This window comes from Argiope bruennichi, chromosome 10, assembly GCF_947563725.1.
Source record: "Argiope bruennichi chromosome 10, qqArgBrue1.1, whole genome shotgun sequence".
Classification (NCBI taxonomy): domain Eukaryota; kingdom Metazoa; phylum Arthropoda; class Arachnida; order Araneae; family Araneidae; genus Argiope; species Argiope bruennichi.
In genome coordinates, this window is record NC_079160.1 from 34,565,591 (window position 1) to 34,585,963 (window position 20,373).

Below are 20,373 nucleotides of genomic sequence, written 5' to 3' on the forward strand. Positions count from 1 at the left end.
AATGTGTGGAAATTGAGTTGACCATCTTAATAAAAGAGGGGACTGATAATGTGCACATCCTAAGGCCCGCAACATTTCTAAATCTGTCATTGTCCGCGACATTTGGTCTTAATAACCTAAAAATTTTTCCACTGTGAATTATTCACATTTTGTAACAATTCTTTGCTCTTATGGTATTAGCAGTGCGTATTATTTTATAGGATTGTTTAAAATGCTTCTCAAAAATATTATTGTGTTTATATCTTCCGTGCAAAGACATTTATTCAAAAAATGCAGTTGCCATTTATTAAAAGGGGGAGGGGAATCATGCATGCGGAAAAATTGTTTAACAAGCATAATGCTCAGTGTTGCTTTAATAAGGCCATTTTCATTTTCCTTGTTTCTTTTTAAACACATCCGGCAAATTTCCGCAAAATTCCTGGCAATATTAGTTCAGAAAAGACCCTTTTCTGCATCTCCACGCTCCAACGATCCATTTAGGTCTGCGATATTACAATATTCCGAAAGATCAGTCCTGAGTGGCCGGACAGGTTCTGTACGTAACTTTCCATTACGTAGGTGGGCACGCCAATATCGGCTTTTTTTTAATGCTTTCATTATCAGTCAAGGATTTTTCTGGGCCACGCTTGCACTCGATTTTCTTGCCGCCTGCTCCTCGGTATTTTCAAGGCTTGGGAAACCACGTTTGATGTGGGATGGAAATCTTGAATGGTGCTGTAATTATTCCCTTTGTTATGTTTTTGCTTTTTTGCATTGCGTGGCATCATTTTGTTGTCGTGTCTGGTTGCATTTAGTTATGTGTATTTGTGTGAAGGTTCTCTCTTCATTAAGGAAGTGTGAGAGCAGTTTTATATTTTGATTGGGCAGGTAATATAAAAGATAAGATGTAGAAACAATATTATGTAGTGATGAAATAAAAATTCGTCTGGGTGGATTGTTCTAAGAAAAGCATTGTATGGAAAGAATGTGTGTGTGTGATGTCGCTCTTAGTTTGTTCATTATAATTGCATTCTTTATCAAACTGATTCTTTATCAAACTGTGGTAGTGAAATGTATTTAGGTTTCTTATTTCCGTACAAAGATGGGACAGATCGTTGCTTTCAAAATATTTTTGGGGTTGAAAGAATTATTTTTAACTGTCTGAAAGAGCATTTATTACATTCGTGTATACGTAGTATGGAGAAAGTATAGTAATCATCAAAAGAATTTGAACTCGAAATTTTAACGAATCACCACGTCTTAGACCTCCCCGAGTTCGGGGGGGGGGTGACATTTTTGGAAAATGTCTGTCTGTCTATGACAAAGACAACTCAAAAACGTTTTGAGCTAGATGGAGGGAATTTGGTATACGGTCGTTATACCAAATTTGTAGATTCCTATCAAATGTTGAGCAAAATTCGATTAGAAAGTAGACTGGATGTTCGAATATAATTTATCACAATAGCTACGAAACGAAGAGATAGATAGATAAAATTCTATATACAGAATTAACATCTGTAGTAGACACATTTTGAGCCAAATCAAACAATTTATTGATCGTCTGTTGGTATATAATTTTAGAAACATGTAAAGGCGGTTATTCAAGTATGCAGTGACTTAAATATATGATATTTAGTATGTGATTTTGTAACTACAAATGTAGTTTTGTGTCAAATTTTTCTTGTAGTCAGTAGGAAAAAACGCGACAAAATCACAAATTTGATTTTCGAATACTATTAAAGCATGTTAGGGACTAATCGACTAATAACTCACCAAAGATGACACGATAAATTCAGTGGTAATGCGAAATACACACCAAAGGATAATATTTCGTAACCGCTGTACGCCATGTTATGCAAGGTCTTCTATAGGATAATACATTTATTAGTGTATGCGAGAAAGTTTTTGGGAGACCGTTCCCGCTGGTTTTAATTTATTGAAGCATATGATGTAACAAAGGCTGAGAATATATATGTATATATATATATATGATAAACAAAGAAAATAACTTGAAAATTGAATCAAGATTCATTTGTATTCTCATTCTGTAATTTTTAAGAATCCAAGACAATTACAAAAAATTAAAACAGTTGCCGATTTTTTTAAACTGATTCTTTATTTTTAGATTACAGTTGCCGAACCTTATTTATTTATTATTTGATTTATTGATTATTTTTTTTTCTCTTTGGAGATACTTTTTAAAACCTGTGATAAGTCTGAATCTGTGGATGGAAGATATAACTGGATGCTATCAAAAATCTAAAACCTAATTATTGTTCAAATGTCTTTACATTCTTTATATTTGTAACACAATAAATGTGAGATGGTTTGGGATGGAATAGGAGACATAGGTAAGGGTATCTGTTATCAGAGCCTGACTAAGGCAGGGGCATACGGGGCAGTTCCCCGGACTCCACATCAGGGGGCAAATTGAATAGTTTATTTTGCGTTTCCTTCTTTAAGGAACTTTTTTTTAACAAAATATCAGTACAGTGTAAAATTCGTCAATTTTATGTTAGCTTCTTCATTAATAAATCGTATGGACATAAAAATCTATCAATATAATCTGAACACATAAATCTATATTCCATGGCTTTCTGAGGCGGAATTCAGCTAAATTTTCGCAATTACAATGGACAAATTTGGCCAATCAAAAGCCTGTATTTTTGCATATCGCAAAATGCGATACGTTTACAATAATACGGCTTTGGGAGGGCCCCAAAGAAGTTTTTGCACTGGGTCCCAATTAGGCTAAGTAGGGCCCTGTCTGTTATACCCTTACATATGTCTCCGTTTTTTAATATTGAGGATACGTGAATTTATTTCTAGTTGGTAACTCAGTTTAATATTTTGTTGTTGGATCTTTTATATGTTATGGATTGTAACGTTCTCGCTTTCATATATTGAGCTATTCCAGTGCCAAAGTTATAAAAATACGTTCTAAATTGCAACATGACAGGAAGTCTTCCACTTTTTGTTCCCTTTCTTTTTGGTTACAAGAAAATTGGAAATCTTACATTTATTGTTTATTGCTTTTCCTTTTTGATTAGTAGGAAAGAAAATGGATAGAAAAGGGAATATGACAATACAGATATTTTTAAAAAATATTTTCCATTTCATGCCTTGTAAAAAACAAGTGCTTTTTAAAGTAGTTGTTGCAACTGAAAAAAATATCAATATATTAAACAACTGAATATTTATTCGTAATGTATCCTCACGAAAAATTTTCGAAGAACAGAAATTTTTGAATTTTTTCGTAGTCGTGGTGCAATAATTCTTGCAAATAGCTCAGTGTTTTCCGTTGAGACAACTTGATTTTTAAAATTCGAAAAATATTACCTCAGTTTCACGATTTCGGTGGAGGAACGTGATATGAAAAGAATATTATTTGATTAAATAAGCCATAAATTGTTGGTGAGTATAACTTGAAATTTTGAGGTTATTATATTTTTAAAATATCGCATTTCAATTTTTTTTTTTTTTTAAATACTAGCCGCCTGTGATGACCAACTGGTTCTCTTAGAATATTGATTGTACTTTATTTATAAATTGTTTGTGCATAAATTGATGTTCAAAATTTTCTCAACAAAGGAGGAATTTATTTTCCTACTGAAGTCGAATCTTATGGCATCATAGTGACATTAAAAACTTAAGTACCTGAGTAATCTGTTTCAAATTGTACGTTTTCTTTTGCATTAATATAACTTCACTCGTGAATTCTCATGCGAACTGTGCTGATATATAGCAGAAACTTGGCCATCAATAATGAGGAAAATCACACATTTGGTGAAACAGTCTAAAAAGTTTGAATTTATTGTAACACTGAAATTTATTGTTGAAAATTCTACAAAATATATTTTTGAACGAACTGTCAAAATTCAGAGAAAAAAATTCACGATAGTAAAATATTGTACGATTATAAAATTTTAAAATGGGATAAAAATCAAATTTCTGCTACAATATTTTCGGATGTTATGGATTCAAAAATACCACAATTTTACATTAACTCTAATTAAAATTTCAAAAAGAAAAAAAAATCGTCCGAACTGCACATTCATATTTTCTAAAGTATATCTGTATCTAATTTTTTGCCTCTAGATCTGACAAGTCCTGTAGAACGCCGACATAAAAATGTGTGCGTACTCTCACACACATACACACACAAAAACATTATGCAAGTTATCTGTATAGATAATAAGTTATCTATACTTGAATTTGTTTTAAAAGTATTATATTTGCATATTCATTCGAATGAAGTAAATTGCATTTGATGCCTTGAGCTTCTAAATTCAGGATATAAATACATTTTTGTTAGATAATTCTTCAGAAGAATTATTGACTACTATACACCTACAATGTGTATATGGTTTGCACCTAATAAATTCATTTACCGAACATCTTTTAAATAGCCGATTCCTTAACATATACATTAACCGTGATTATAATAAAAATTTCAGCCAGTGGTTCAAAAATCATCAATTTATTTTAGTTCGTCATATAATACATTGCTTGTCTGCTGTGTTTTCGAAGGAATTGGCAATATTAGGAAGTTAAGATAGCGCACCAGAAAAACGCGTTTTCCTTATCCACTGACCTTCTTTTCCACTTTACTTGAGATCTCCAACGAAGCAATCGCACCCCCAATAGAGGCCCAGGTAACCGAAGATGATGTCAAGTGCCTGGGTTTATGGCATGACGAAATTCAGGAAAAATTCCAAAAATATTCCTAACCCATCTAAAAAAGAATCAGTTCCTGACCTCCTGCTGTTGACACTAGACGCTCGAAGAAACGGACCCAACATATTTTGCTGTGTTAGAAAGATTAGTGGAAGATGATAGAAGTTGATGTATTAGCTCTTCGGGCCTGCTATCGTTTGCGTTTCTTGATGCGAGAAATGACAAGATGATGATTGTTGTATTACGAGAACGGTGGCTGTAGTTTCCTGACTGGTCCCGATTTTTGAAAATGAAGACCGTATGGAATTAGAACTCTGCTAAGTATGCCTGATTTTCGAGGTTCTTTTTTCTCTTTCTAGATTGTGGAATTTCTGAGTGTTAATTTTTGTTGTCGAAGATTCATAAAATGCTGAAATTTCTTCTCCCTCTAATTTGTCTAAATCTTGCAAGAAAAGGCTATCTCGTGGTGAAATTCAATGTAATTTTACAAAATATTCGGGAATCTGAATTACAAACCTAGCTGCTAATTTATTAGTAACAGTAAGAGAAGAAAAACACAATTTGTATGTATACTTTTTTTTCTTTTTTTTTTTTGCGACTGCAAATTGCATTATATAGATGATATTCGTATAAACATGCAGTTTGTTTTTCCTGATTTTTCTTACTAGCTTCAAATTAGAACACTGCAAAGTCTACCAATGTCTGCCCTGATTATTGGCCTTTAGTACTTGTATGGAACAATTATCATAGATGCCTCATGGCTTCTTATGATCAGGAGCAGAAATTTCGGTATATATATATATATATAATGGAGGTTAATATAATAAATCGAAGCTACAACTAAAAAGACATTAAATGGAAATTTGTAGAACTATAAGAACTATATGGTAAAAAAAAAAAAAAAAAATTATAATTTACGGAAATTGATTTTGAGCCATTCTATGTGATGGTACTTCAATGTTTTGTAACAGTTATTGCAATTTTCCTCGAAGGTGTTTCCGCTTCTTTCTTTCTTCTTTTTTATCCCCAATAATAGAAATAGGTTTTGTCATGCTATTAAAAATGTTCGCTCTTTAAAGCATAAATTTATTTTGTTAGTGACAACAAAATTAAATCAATAACTTATTAATTTATTCAAAATATTTTAGTCTTATGCAACTGCCTTTATGCTTTGTCTCTTCTTGTGGCGTTATAATCACTAGAAAACGTAACTCCGCTCGTCATCTAACTTTTAATTGTAAGTTGTCTTGCGCTGTACAATTGTGTTACGTCTCCTTTCCCCCCCCCCTGCTTTATTTCATTCGTAAAGATGCTCTTTGAATTTTAAAATTATATTATCACGATACGTTTAACATGGGTCACGTGAGCAGAAATGAATTTCGTTTATTCAAATGATTCTTTAGTTCCTTTACTTTTTCGGATTATTCGATAAAAATGTTAAGCCTGAAATTTAACAGTTAACGCAAGTGAAATTAAAAAAAAAAAAAGTTAAAGTTTAAGATCAACAATTAAATTCTCGCATATGTGGGTTTTTATCTGATTTGAAATAAGAAAGTTTGCCCTAAGCAGAATGCATTCATTAATTAACGAAGAAATATTCTTTTTTCATGGAATTATTATTCAGGTTGGCCATAGAGTATTTTTCAGATTATAACAAAATTTTATGAAAGAACAGTAAATATAATACTGTAAGTTTTTTTACTGTGGAATTGTCATTTTCTCAAATGTTCTTGTAGTTCAAACAGATAAAGTAACTAATGCATAAATAGTGATCTTGCATTCCATTGTTATCAAAATGGCATCAACGAAGTTATGGTGAAAATAGCGTCAATGACCTCCATGCTCACCCTATATTACTCCATTAATTATTTTTCTTTTGGAGTTACATTTAAAAAAATGGAATGTTAAAGTTGTTGTTATATCCAAAGTCAGGATCATAGATGCTATGTCTAGCTTGGCAGCTAAAATGTTGGACAATATTTGGCGAGAATACCTCCTTGACAGTCTTCGAGTTACCGAGGGAACTCACATAAGTAGTTTTATTAAATACATTATAAACATCTTTACATTATATTAAAATAATTTTTTTTATTATAACTTTTTGTAGTGTGTAGCCACGGTGTATTTTGTGATGCTTCTTCCTCCATTTGTAATTTACATTTTGAGGGGGAATGAAGATCATTATGATCCGTACAATGGAAGCAAGAGGACGAGTGTTTTCAGTAAAATTTCTTTAATGATCACATTTTACTCAAAACATGAAAGACAAGACAAGACAAAACATTAACGCGCGCACATCTTAACAGAACAGCATCTCATTTCATTACAATCGCAATGTACTATGGGATGCGTACCTAATCAGGTAACGTCATCTATTATACAAAAGAGAAGATAGTGTAATGCAACTGCTACAATTTGGTATTCTTATTATGTGTTGATGTATTAAGGCGGGGTTATTCTACGCGATTGCAGTTATCCGAAATTTAAGATTGTTATTTTTGAAATCTACGTCAATAATTTTTGATTAGAATTGTTACAAAAAAATCGAGCAAAAAAATATTGAAAAATAAGAAATTTGATCTCACTCTTCCTTTTCATTCGTCTTGAATTACCTCGGCCTTCTGAACACTTAACAGAATAGAGACGAACGAGGAAGCAAATTTTTTGTATCAGGAAAAGTGATTAAGGTGTCATTTAGCTAAAATAGAGGAAGTATTGTGTTCTCTGTTAGTCAGACTATTCAGGATAATGGTTTAGGTAAACTTTTTTTCGAGCTGTAGTTACGCAGATGTGAAATGTAAAGAGAAATAAAACTTACCTAAATGATTCTTGTGCTCTTCTTAAATGTTTAAGCTCAATTGTTAAATTACTGTCCCATTTCGCCTACATAATAGGCTGTTAGAAATGATCCTCGCCATTTTGAGCAAACGTCAATGCAAAATACAAATCTTTTTTTTTTTTTTATGTAAAACTTTCTGAATTAAAGTAGTTTTATTTTGCAATGTTTCATCCACAGTGCAAAAAGGCAATCATTAGTATTTTATTGTTGTTTTAGAATTGCAAAGTTTTATTCGGAGGTGGTTCGGATTTAGAGCCTTCATCGCCACAATTCTTTAAATTTGAACTATCCTTTCCATTGTGGTTGAATATCTGTACAAAACTGAATGAAATTTTAAAACTGTATGCTTAAAATATTGGAAATATTTTATCTTTGAATTGGAAATATTTTTTCATGTACTTACACTTTTTCGTTAATGTGTGTGTGTGTGTGTGTGTGTGTGTGTGTGTGTGTGTGTGTGTGTGTGTAATGATATATCTATTAATCTAATTTAAGTCTTAATAATTTTCCTAATTTTTTTCTTAGTTTAACCCATATTATCTTCATTCTATAATGGTCATTTATTTCCTGATCCAATTCCACCTTTTTTATTTAATTAATGCCACACGAGTTCTGTAAAACTGCTTTAATCAGCAGATTCACACAATCCGTGTGAAGATATAAAAATCCTTAATGTTTACTACATTCTTTTAAAGATACTTAAATCGACACTTGGCAAAGAAATCCCTTCGAAAATCTTATATTAAAATTACTGAAATTTTTTTTTTCCAGCTCTTGTACCGCTTGTGAACGGACGATAATTTTATTATCGCTTCTTGAACATAAATTATACTTTCCGGTATGAAATAAAGCGAATTTTTTAAATTTTCAAAAGTGTCTTCGCTCTTTTCGGCCACGCAACTGTTAAAAAATGTGTTTATTTATATATATATATATATATATATATAATTGTATGTCATACAACGAAGTCTTCTCAACCGGAATATCAATAAAAATTGGCAAAATCTATGTATATAAAATGCTAACTTGCATGTGGTAACAAAAAACGCTCTTGATACGTATTATTGAATGGTAGCTATAAAATGTAAACAAATAACTATACGAACGTTTCAGACTATTTTATTGAACCTTTTTACAACTGCATTTAAATCAAACGCTTCATTAATTAATGAAGTTGAGGATTATTATTAGAAATGCTCTGAAAAGAATTCACCAAAAACTCTATATTCAGAGGAAAGAAGACGTGAAAGGAATTAAGAAATAAGCATTAAACAAAGTTTAATCGAGCGCGAAAGTAGATTTAATCATTACTAGAGGGGTAATCGTTATAACTTTCCGATGGAAATTGAGGACCATATCTTCCAAAAGTTTTTTTTTTTTTTTTTTTTACAAAAATAATTTTTCAGTATTTTAAAACTCAAAATATTAATGATATCAATTTCATTTCTGCACGGTATTTTTTAGTGATTTCTAATGTAATACACAATTTATAATAATTTTTCATGATTGAATTTCAAACTATATATGTATAATTAAGAGTAAATTTTAAAATAAAATGACATGAATCAAATTTATAACTTCGTTATGCTATGATGATTTGGACTAGAGATTCGAATCATTGTTATTTTTAATTATTTTATATTTTTATTTATTTTGCTTCCTTTGTATGCTTTTACATTTTATTCCTATTTTAACTTAATCTAGTTTTAAGTTATTTCATTAATTTAGGGGCTAATCAGATGTTCCAAAATCATATCTTAATAATTTACTCAATATTATCTAATCACCCGTTGGGGCGGCAAAATTCAGCATTTTTTTGGTGTCTCCATATTGGTTAAAAGCATTTCCTTTTCAGTCTGCTTGCATAGATCCGATCCTAATTAGTAAGGTTCTGTTTAGTACTCACTGTCCTCCGAAGGAAGGAACAAAAACTTAGAAAAAATATTTTTTTGAATAAAATAAAATAAAAGGCAACTCAGTGTTCTTTGTTTCGTCTCCTTCACATGTTGGTCCAACATTGGCAAGATGATCTCGGTTATATGTTATCTATGAAGAACGCTTGCCACTGTTCGCATATAATGGTGTGCTCTTAGCTGACATCTGAACGCACCTTTTGTTTCATTTCATATGGTCATGTTCGCGCGTAACTTGATATGTCACTTGCCTTAATATGTATCAAAATTATCAAAAAAGTGATGCTCAAAGCCGTATTGATAAATAGACAATTGCTTTGGTGTAGTACCCAAAGCCTCCTTTGCTATTTATTTTTGTCAAATTTTGTTTCTTAAAGTCGTTTGTGTAAAAATTTAATATAAAAATCAATTTAAAAATATATAATTTGGAAGTTGGGGTTTGTAAAAGGGAGGCCTCTAGACTTAAATTGCCCAAAGAATCTTAGAGGGATTTATACGATGTAAGAGAGGAATGCTGGCTTATTTTTTAAAATTATTTTATAGAAGTCATGGATTTCTATTTCCGGGCATTCTTATACTTTTTGAGATTTTACTCTAATAAATGATACTCAATGAAAATGACAGATTTTCAAAACACAAGTAGATCTAAGCTTGTGTTTATTTTACTAACAGTTTACCATCTGCTATAAATATTGGTATGAAAAATTCATATTCTGTCATACTATAATTTACAAAATGAAAACTGATTAAATACATTTGGCGTAACATAAATATTTTCTGATTAAAGAGAATGCGATTTCCAAAAATAAATCGACACTAAATTAAAAGCAAGAATAACTCTTCGTATGTTAAGAAGCTGAAGGGAGTGACAATTGTTGACGACGGAGAAATGCCGAACATGTGCATCTCGCTCACTTCAAGGCTATACTTATTGAATTAAACCGTTCAGACTAATATGCTTAATGTGTACGCCCTATTAAGTCATCAATTATGCGTTACATCATCTCTTAAATTTCCAAAACATATCTTTAAAAAAGTGCTGATAAGTTATTCTTCCAGTTCCTATAATTCACCCTCATACTGGAATTGAAAAATTTCTAATTTGAATTTTATTCAGAATTTAGAATTATTTTGGTGTTTTTTTTTTCATTTTTAAAAAAAAACATTTTAACAGAAAAAGATATACTGCATGTCTTAGCAACAAAAGTTACAAACTTCTTGAAGAGGTAGGATATGCTCGACTGACTCGCAATCATATAGCAATATTGGGACGGAAACACTTCCAGATACGGTAGGTGGCCTTGCATGTGTATAGGACTCTCGAGCGTTATCTAAGAGAATCTTCGTTTCTGTATAACAATATTCAGTGATCGTAATCTTAGCTTAAATCAGTTTATATGTAAATTCTACAAATATTTAGAAAAATACTTTTCCCTTCTTCCCCTCATATGCATATCAATATTTCTATCGATGCATCATCAAAACTGCTGTTTTTTTAATTGGAAGACACTAATTTGCTAATCATATTAGTTCGTTCTCGGTTTTTCCCCCCTTTTTTTTGGGGGGGGGGAGGAAAATATAAGTGGAGTGCATCTCTCCATGTAGGAGTTTTAATATTACCTCATACAACATGTAGTTGATTTTGAGGTGATTGTAAAGATGTTTTTCAATTTAAAAAATGCATTTTGGAGCGAAATTCTGGATGTATTCACGTTCAGCTGTGATGCCATTGGTTAATGATCACGATATGTCCAGCGTGGACAGCAATAGCATCATTAGTTTTGCATAATGAATCTCTCTATAGAATGCTAAGATGAAAACTCTCATAGGAACGGTTGGAATCCCGCCCATATGCAACGCTATTGACTGTGTCTAACAAACGCTTTAAGCTAGTCGGATGTAAAAGAACACGTACCAAATTTCATCCGACTAGCTCAAAGCGTTTTTCAGTTATCTTGCACACAAACAAGGCGGCAGTGGCAAGCAGGCATAATTCTAAAAATGTGTTTATAGGAGTCGAGGAGGTAGGAAACATGTAGATCTATCAAAATCCCGAAGTCGAATTTTTTAACAATTGCAATATTTTCACCAATTACTTCGCATACAAGAAAGTTTTTTAAATGCTAAATTAAATTTAATAGGCTGTTTTCGAACTTTTAAATCTTCTTGAACAATACTCTAATCTTATTTTTTTAATGATTTATAGTACGGCTTTTTTTTTATTCCGCTAATCATCTCTTAATTTATATCATATAAATGTACGCGTTCAATTTTATTATATGCTATTTCAAAAACGGCTACTTTAACCGATGTTAGAAATAAATATTCATAAATTAAAAATATCTTTTAGATAAATGCATTGTGAAAACGCAGAACAGTTTATTGTTGGATAGAAATCTTTCATTTAAAAGTTTAAATATAGAAATTCAGTAAATTTTTAAACGATATAATATCTCCATGTTGCTATTAATAAACTGAGTTTCTTAATCATTATGCGCATACTTCTTATATCCTTCATCTATCCGCCACGAATTTCTCTGAAGCTTATCATATTTCCTTACATGCAAGAAACCATAAATCTGACAACATATTGGGGACGGGTTTTCTAAATTCTTGACATCCGCTTTCACCCAAATCAATTATTTTAAATGACTCACATTCTAAATATGCCAATCAGTGGTCAGTCAGGTGACCATTATTGTATTTGCGGCTTGACTGCCGAGCCTGGTTTCCATCTGCTATTTCACTCCTCGGGGCGATCGAAATGTTTTGGATCCTGCTACGCATATGACGTCACCAGTTCCTTCGTTCGAACTGACTCATCTTTTTCCTCGGCTGTTATTCCGTTCGCGAACGACCTTCTGTTCGAAAGTCTGCCGACCCTGGCAGAAAGAAAAACAGAAAAAGAATACAACAGTTCCGTAAAAAGTAGTGATTTTGTTTCTCATATGTAGCACTTAATTACACTTCCGTTCACTTCACTGGTCTTAACACATCGTTTGCGGTCTTCTGAAGTTTGAGGTGACTTTCCAGCGTGTGGCAGTTAACGGTTTCGGTTGACCGTTGAAATAAGTCGTTAGATTGGATATTCGTTTCGGTGGCCTCCAGAACGTTTTGTGCAAAATATCGAAATTTTTTTGAACATTTTATTGTGAAGTGTTGACATTTGAAGTTGTGGGTTCTAGAAATATGTGATTATGCCTTTTGGATTATTTTTGAACCAATACTTTCGTAGTCTGCTATTTTGGTAAGAAATTTTTTTTTTGCTCAGTTTTAAAACTTTATTCGTTATAATTTAATTCTATAATTTGGGACATAAATATTGATATTTTATCGATAAGATAAAAGGTCTTAAATTACTTTCATCGATAAGATTTACGTAAATTCGAAAAACTTTTTCAATTCATCGGAGTTGAAGTGAAATCAGTTTTGTTTTGTATTCGGTGCATTACTGATTTTAAATATTTGCTTAACATTGTTAACATTTGTGTTACAGCAAAAAAAAAAAAAAAAAAAAAAATGTCGATTTTATATTGAGTTACCGGAATTTAATTAGTAGATCGCATTATTTGAGTACCTTTCTTGAAATGAAATTTGCTCTCGGGGGAAAATATAATAAAGAAAGCAAAAAATTTTAATAAGTGCATGTAATAACTTTGATTGTGTTTATATTTTTCTGTCGATTGTTGATTCAAGTATGGGTCACTATAGAGGGAAAATTCATTCGTAAGTTGCGCATAATCAACAAGTGGTGATGTTCTCTGTTGATTTCTCGCACAATAAAACAATCACTGATCACCAGCCATCGTTAACCTTTATAAGCTACGTATGGAATATAAATTTGTTACTAGTCAGTCGTCTTTGGCGATTAACTGGAATATTGATTATATTTAATTTTAGTTAAATTGCTTAGGTGTGATTTTATGTCTCTGCTATACTATCAAATTATCAGACATGCTATTTTAATCATCTTGCATATGTTCTGTTTGTTGTGTACAATAACCTACTTAATGGAGACTATTTCCATTGCTTTAAAAGCTCAATTGCCGGAGTCATCTAATTTTCAAATTTTAAGGGTATTTGTAACTTCATATTTTTAATCATTTTGTAAATTACATAGCTGTAACAGAATCCTCCCTCTTTAGCTGTTAACAATGAAAAAAATCAAGTGCTTAAATATTTGACGGAACAAAGATAACGGTTTCAGTCTCTTGGCAATAATGTAGCCTATTGTGGAAAATTAGGCAAATATTTTATATATATATATATATATATATATATATATATATATATATATATATGTGTGTGTAATATAAAATTGCTAAAATTCAGAAAAAATTGCACGAATTATTGAAAGGATATTTTTGTTAGTTTTAAGATGACATAAAAATCATTTTGCTCTATATTTATTGTAAAGAAACGCCGAAATTTCTCTTAATTTTTAATTAATTAAAATTTAAAAAATCACTTCGAAATGCACATCTTCTGCCTCCAAAGTATATGTGATCCCAAGTTTGGTAGCTCTAGTTCAAACGGCCTGGCCTATATAGCGCCGACGCACGCACATTCATCTTTATTATTAGTAGATACATATATAAATGCTTTATATCTGCATGTGGCTAGAAGGAATTTAAATTAGTGTGGGCACTTGTACGTGACACTCCGACATGAAATCGTGGTCTGTCTCGCGGTGTTTTTAAAAATGGTCTCGGATCAGTGGCTGCCATCAATTTTCACAGCAGGTCACAATCTTAGACACGCTATTTTAAAGGTTCTTGTAATTGAAATATTTCATTGGTGTAATAAGGTGAAAAATATTTAAAATTTTGCGAAGTCCAGTCAAACCGACATTAAAAAAAATGATATATTAATTTTATAATTTACGGAATAGCATATCTAACCAATTTATTTTGGGATTCTAGAGGGTTGTTTGTATCCCTCTGCTGCTCCTCCACAGTTATATAATCCTTTCTCATTTTTTTTTTCTCCGTTGCATCTCTATTCAACGGTAAGTTATGGAATTTCATCATGTGTTTGGTCTGAATATGTACGTCAAAGGGCAGTTATTTCCATAACATTTTTCGTAAAGAATGATTTTTAGAATTTGTGTTTACAAAAATATTGGTTACGGAACCGCAAACTAGAAATTTGATTTATCTTTTTGAAACTTGAACCTAAAATGTTGTTATTGTTAAAGCGCATTTATTTTTGCTTTGCATAAAGTTATAGCAATAAATTCCACTGCAATTTCATTACTTAAATTCGTATGATAATCACTATTATAATCATTAAATGAGAATTATTAATGCGGTGTTGGACATACGTATATATTAAATTATCATTTTTCTTCCGTGAAAGATTTTGTAGAGATATCAAATATTTATATTCCGTTTAAATTGTGAAGAATAAATTTGCAGTGCCTGCTATTTAAAATATAAGAACAAATATATATTCTAAGTAATTAAATTTCTGTTGCTGAATTTTTCTTGAAAATTTGTTTTAATTCTGTGTAAATGACGTTGCATTCATATTCAAACTACAGAAAGATAGATTCTTGCTGTTCATCCGATTATTTTATCAATTTACACTCGAGAAACATCTGTTACAAAATTTTTGCCGATCCAAAATTCCATATGCATAAGTTTTTTAGTTGTTACAGGACTTGAAACAGTCGCAGATTACTGATCTTTGATCTATCCATGACATTGCAACCATATAAGTCATTTGAAGTTTTCAAAATTTTTTCTCGGGTTTTTTTAAAAATCAGATTTAGTGGAAAAAAAAATCTTGTAAACCAGTGGTCTTCCCAAAATTTTCTCGTTTATTCTCTAATAAAGCTGATATTCCAGAAAACGCCTTGCATGCCATTCGCATACAGTAGTTACCAAATATTAACCTTTGGCAGGAATTTGGCATTTTTACTAAATTTATCGTATCATCCTTGGAGAGATTTTTTGGCGATTACTCTTTGGAATGTTGTTGATAGTTAATCAAATCGAATTTGTGTTTTAGACACATTATTCTCAACAAACTGAAAATGAAATTTGACATAGAACTACTATTGTTGTCCCATACCAAATCTGATATATTTAAGTCAATGCGATTTTGAATTATCGCGTTTGTATGTTTCTGAAAATATAAACCGACAGACAGTCAACTCGTAGTTGGAATCAACTCGAAATGTGAAAAGTATTTATACTATAGATGTTAAATCTCTGTACCAAATTTTATTTAACTCTCATCGTTTTGTAATTATCGTGTTTACTTATATTCGAATGGTCGCACAGACAGACTTAATTTAGACAGATTTTACTCAAAATTTGATAGAAGTCAAAATTTGATAGAAAATTTGCAAATTTTGTGTAAAGACCGTCTACCGAATTTCAGCCATCTAGCTGAACGCGTTTTTGAGTTATCTTTGTCACCGACAGATAGAGGGACGGTCATTTTTCATAAATGCGTTTTTCGAAATTAGGGAGGTCTAAGATGTGGATATTCGACAAAATCTCGAGTTCGAATTTTTTTTATAATTACGAGAAAATAATAATATTAGCTAAAAATTTGGCAGTTGATAAGAATCTTCATCAAAATACCAAATTAATATTTTCAGTCCCAAAATGAACAAAATACAAATATCCTGCAGTCTGTGACGTATATCGGCGACAGTAAAGTTTCATAATTTTCATTGATAAGAAGTTTCTGCGGTAATGGTTGCTCATCTTTTATCAGCGTTGAGATTTTCCTTGTAGTAAAAGTGATTCATTCAGTAAACTGGTCGCGATAAAAATAAGTAAGCCATTGATTGCAACAACCCCGGATTACTTCTGAAATAGCGGTCAGGAGAGTTAAATTTTTTTAAAAATTCCTCTTTTTTTTATAATTATGAACTAGACATCCCAAACTAGTTGCTGCCTGTGGACTAAGTATTAATATGCATAGCATAATATTGGTTTAAAAGAGCAGTCAAGTTTGAATTTATATTTCAGTAAAAACGAATTGAAATTTGAAATACAATCACTTATTTATGTATAACTGTAATAACTGTTATCTCTCCCGATAGACCCGTTTATACTTTCTCGCATACGCAATGTAGAGAAAGTACTATAGGAATCGTCAAAAAATTCGAACTCGAGATTTTGACGAATCTCGTCGTTTTGAACTTCGCTGAATTCGGAAAACACATTTTTGGGAAATGTCCGTTTGTCTGTCGGTTGGTTCTATCAAAGATAACTCAAAAAGCTTTGAGCTAGACTGTTGAAACTTGATATACGATTTTTACACCAAATTTGCTGCTTTCTACCAAATTTGGATTAAAATCTGTTCATAGGAAGTCCGTTTATGCAGCTGCTCCAATATAGCATGATAATTACAAAACGAAGAGAGCTAGATCGATAAGATTCGTTACCCGGATTTAACATCTATAATACAGACACCTGAACCTAATTTTGAGCCAAATCCAATGAAGGGATGATTGTCTGTTGGTCTGTACTTTCAGAAACGTAAACGCAACAATTCAAAATCACAGTGACTTAAATATATCAAACTTGGTGGGGAATTTTGTGACTACAAGATTAATTTTGTTTCAAATCTTTGTTTCATTCGGCTGGGAAAAACGGTTCTAAAGCACAAATTCGATAATCGGATACTATTTAACGCCAATTAATCGCCAAGGATAACACCAAAATAGATTCAGTAAAACTGTTAAATGCACGCCAAAAGGTGATATTTCGTAACCATTGCTATATTAGATATTCTCTAGAATAACACCTTTCTTTGAGACTATGCGAGAAAAATTTGGAGAGACCATTCCCACTGGTTATATATTTAAAAGATAATTTTTTATTAGAATATGAGTGACGTATATTTTCCGCTTGGTTCATACAATCTTATTTAACCCTCTCTACGGCCATAGGAAGTATACTTCCCACCAAATCCATCAATCTTTGCAATCTTTATACCGGTTGTCATACATTCTTACAAATTTTTCTATAAAGCAGAAACCTAGATGTTCTAATTTCTTATCTTGCATAAAATGATGCATTTTGATTTGTTATATAGTTATTAACTAAATTAATTAAAGAAACATTATATTTATTTAATGAATTCCTTTACTTATCCCTATCTCAATTTTGATATGATTTTAATATACCGTTACTAGAAATAAATGGCCCTTTAAAGGGTTAATAACTTTCGATAGCAGACTTTTTAAGCTTTTTTTTTTTTTTTTTTTTTTAAATAAGAATAATGAATTCCGATGTTTCCATAAAATAGACTGTAATCATTAGATAATAGCATTTTACAAAGTGCAATGGAAATTAACCTAGAAAAATACAAAAACCGGTAGGACCTCGTTTATGCGCTTGAAAAAAAAAATCTTACGAAATAAATGAGAAATTAATTGCTGTTTCAGTTTGTAAAAAGTGTTAGTTTATATGTTTTTGAAGGAAATAAAAATTTCATTGGTTTAAACCAGACTGAAATTGATTCTTGGCATTTCTTAAAAAAAATATATATATATATTGCTTTCATTTCTTAATGAATCACGGTTGATGTGATTTCACAACCAATGGCAAATTAAAAATAAGTTAAAAGGAAATTGAACTTAATTTTAATTTGTCTGTTCAGAATTTTTTATGAGGGCATCTGAATTAGTGGTATAAAAAAATGACGTAAGGTTTAAATGTTGATTTTACGTAAACGTATATTACATGTATCGCTGCTACACATAGACAGTCGAGTGGTTATTACATTTTAGTTAGGATAGGATTTCAAAGATTTATAAACATAATACAGCTTGAAATTTCTTTTTCTGAAGCAATTTGTATCACATCTTATTCAGAATTTTCATATGTTTGCGTTGTGGGTATAAGCGTTTAAATTAGCCGGGGTGGTCTCCTTAAAACTTTCTCATACTCTCTATTAAAGGTGTCGGTCCAGAGAACGCCTTACATGATATTGGAATACAATAATTATGAATCATTAACTTTTGGCATGAATTTAGCATTTTTGCTGAGTTTGTTGTGTAATCCTTGGCTAGTTTTTTGCTATTAATCCTTGGCTTGCACTTAATATTCGAAAATTAAATATATATTTTAAACTTTTAAACGAGTTTTTCCCAACCGATTGAAACAAAAATTTGCCACAGAACTGCACTTGTAGCCACAAAAGTACATGCCAGTTTTCATATAGTTAAATCATTACGGGTTTTTTTTTTTTAATTACCGTGTTTACATTTTTCTGAAAGTATAGACGGACTGATAGTCAATCCGTTATTGGATTTGGTTCAAAATTTGATAGTTTTTTGTAAATTTGTGTTTTGGAATTTTGTGTAAATGCCGTTACTAAATTTCATCCGCTTAGCTGAAAGCGCTTTTAAATTATCTCTGTCACAGATTGTCAGAAAAGGACGATTTTCAAAAATGTGTTTTTCGAACTCTGAAAGTTCTAAAATTTGCAAATTGAGCAAAATTTTGTTTTCAGTGCTTTCTCTACACTTCATATACGTGAAACTAAAATCAATCGAAATTTTGCAGAAATAGGAGGGGTCCGAATAACTGAAAAACACTTTGAACTGGACCAGTGGAATCTCGTATATAGATTTTGCTCCAAATTTGTAGATTTCTGTTAAATTTGAACGAAATCTATTCAGAAGAAATCTGTCTTTCCCAGTTCTCGCATAGGACGTGAATATGATAACTAGAAAACGTAAAGAGCTATATAGATGAAATTTGGTTTACAGGTTAAGCATCTACAGTGTAGATCTTTATCAAATTTGGATCCAGATCCATAGTATGAATTGACCGTCTGTCATTCTTTACTTTTCAATGCAAGCATTTGCAATAACTCAAAAATGCAATGACTTAAATCAATGAAATTTGGTATGTGATCTTGTGACTACAATTATTACTCTGTGTCTAATTTTGATTTCAATCGGTTGGGGAAAAAAAGGCCGTCCAAAATACATTTTCGACTCTCAAGTACTTGTGTATAACGACGAGCCAGTGATGAATCGTCAAAAATCACAAACTAGATTCAATCCCGATATCGGTTGTTCGTACAATGCCATTCAATTAACCCTTCCTAAGGCCGTGGGAAGTATGCTTCCCACCAAATTTATCAATCTTCGTATGAATTTATGTAGGTTGGCATAAGTTCTGACGAATTTTTTTAGAAAGACAGAAACTTAGATGCCTCAGTTCTTTATCTCACACAAAATAATGTGTCTTGCTTTGTTACTTAATTATTAATTAATCAAATTAAATGATCTAATAAGCTAAATGAATCCCTTTTCTTATTCTAATTTTAAGACTAAAAATATTTTAACATAATATGACTAGGAAAAAATGGCCCTTTAAAGGGTTAATACACAAGTGCCAATTTTTTTTTTGCTGTACCACTAATTATGCAATTCTGATTTCTAGGTCTCTGAAAATAAAAATCTGAGAATTCGCGATGTTCATTACCCAAGGTCTATAATTTTAAGGTCAGGGGAGGAGAGAATATTCAAGAAAGTTTTGAAGTGGCTACACCCTTTGGTTCACTTTCAGGTTGAGAAAAGTTCTCAGTCACTCGAGCGAATATCTGAATCAAGCAAATGTTCGAGTTTCTGACATTAGGTATTTTGTAATTTTCAAACTTTTACTGAACAAACTTTAAAAATTTACGAATTATCAAAATGTAAGATTTAAAAATGAAATGTGCAATAATATAAGATACTTATATAACAAGTTCTCATGTTCAGCAAAAAGTCATTGCATTTTTATAAAGACCTTGAGCTTTGGTATTCGTCTTGAATGACTTCTGGAAACGGAATTTTGATAAATTCATTCAAGAATTGTGGATGTATTTGTAAGAGTAAATTATGCTATCCAAGCGATTTCCCAACTGAAATATGATTTATGGTTTCGGAAGTTTGAACAATAGAGTGGAAGCTCAAATTCCGTATTTGTCATGCGGAAATCTCGG

General features: G+C 31.4%; 1 protein-coding gene across 4 annotated transcripts in view; it reads left to right on the forward strand.

Annotated features, from left to right (window-relative positions):
• Positions 1–20,373, forward strand: part of LOC129988076 (uncharacterized) — an 89,546-nt gene that overhangs the window by 15,177 nt on the left and 53,996 nt on the right. The window contains exon 1 of one of the 4 annotated variants that reach the window (XM_056096191.1): positions 4,754–4,977. The exons of 1 other annotated variant lie outside the window; for it this stretch is intronic. The gene's annotated coding sequence lies outside the window, so the exon portion shown is untranslated. Of the gene's footprint in view, positions 1–4,753; positions 4,978–12,265; positions 12,656–20,003; positions 20,025–20,373 lie in introns of those variants that run through there. 2 more of the 4 variants (XM_056096192.1, XM_056096195.1) reach the window with 2 other exon arrangements.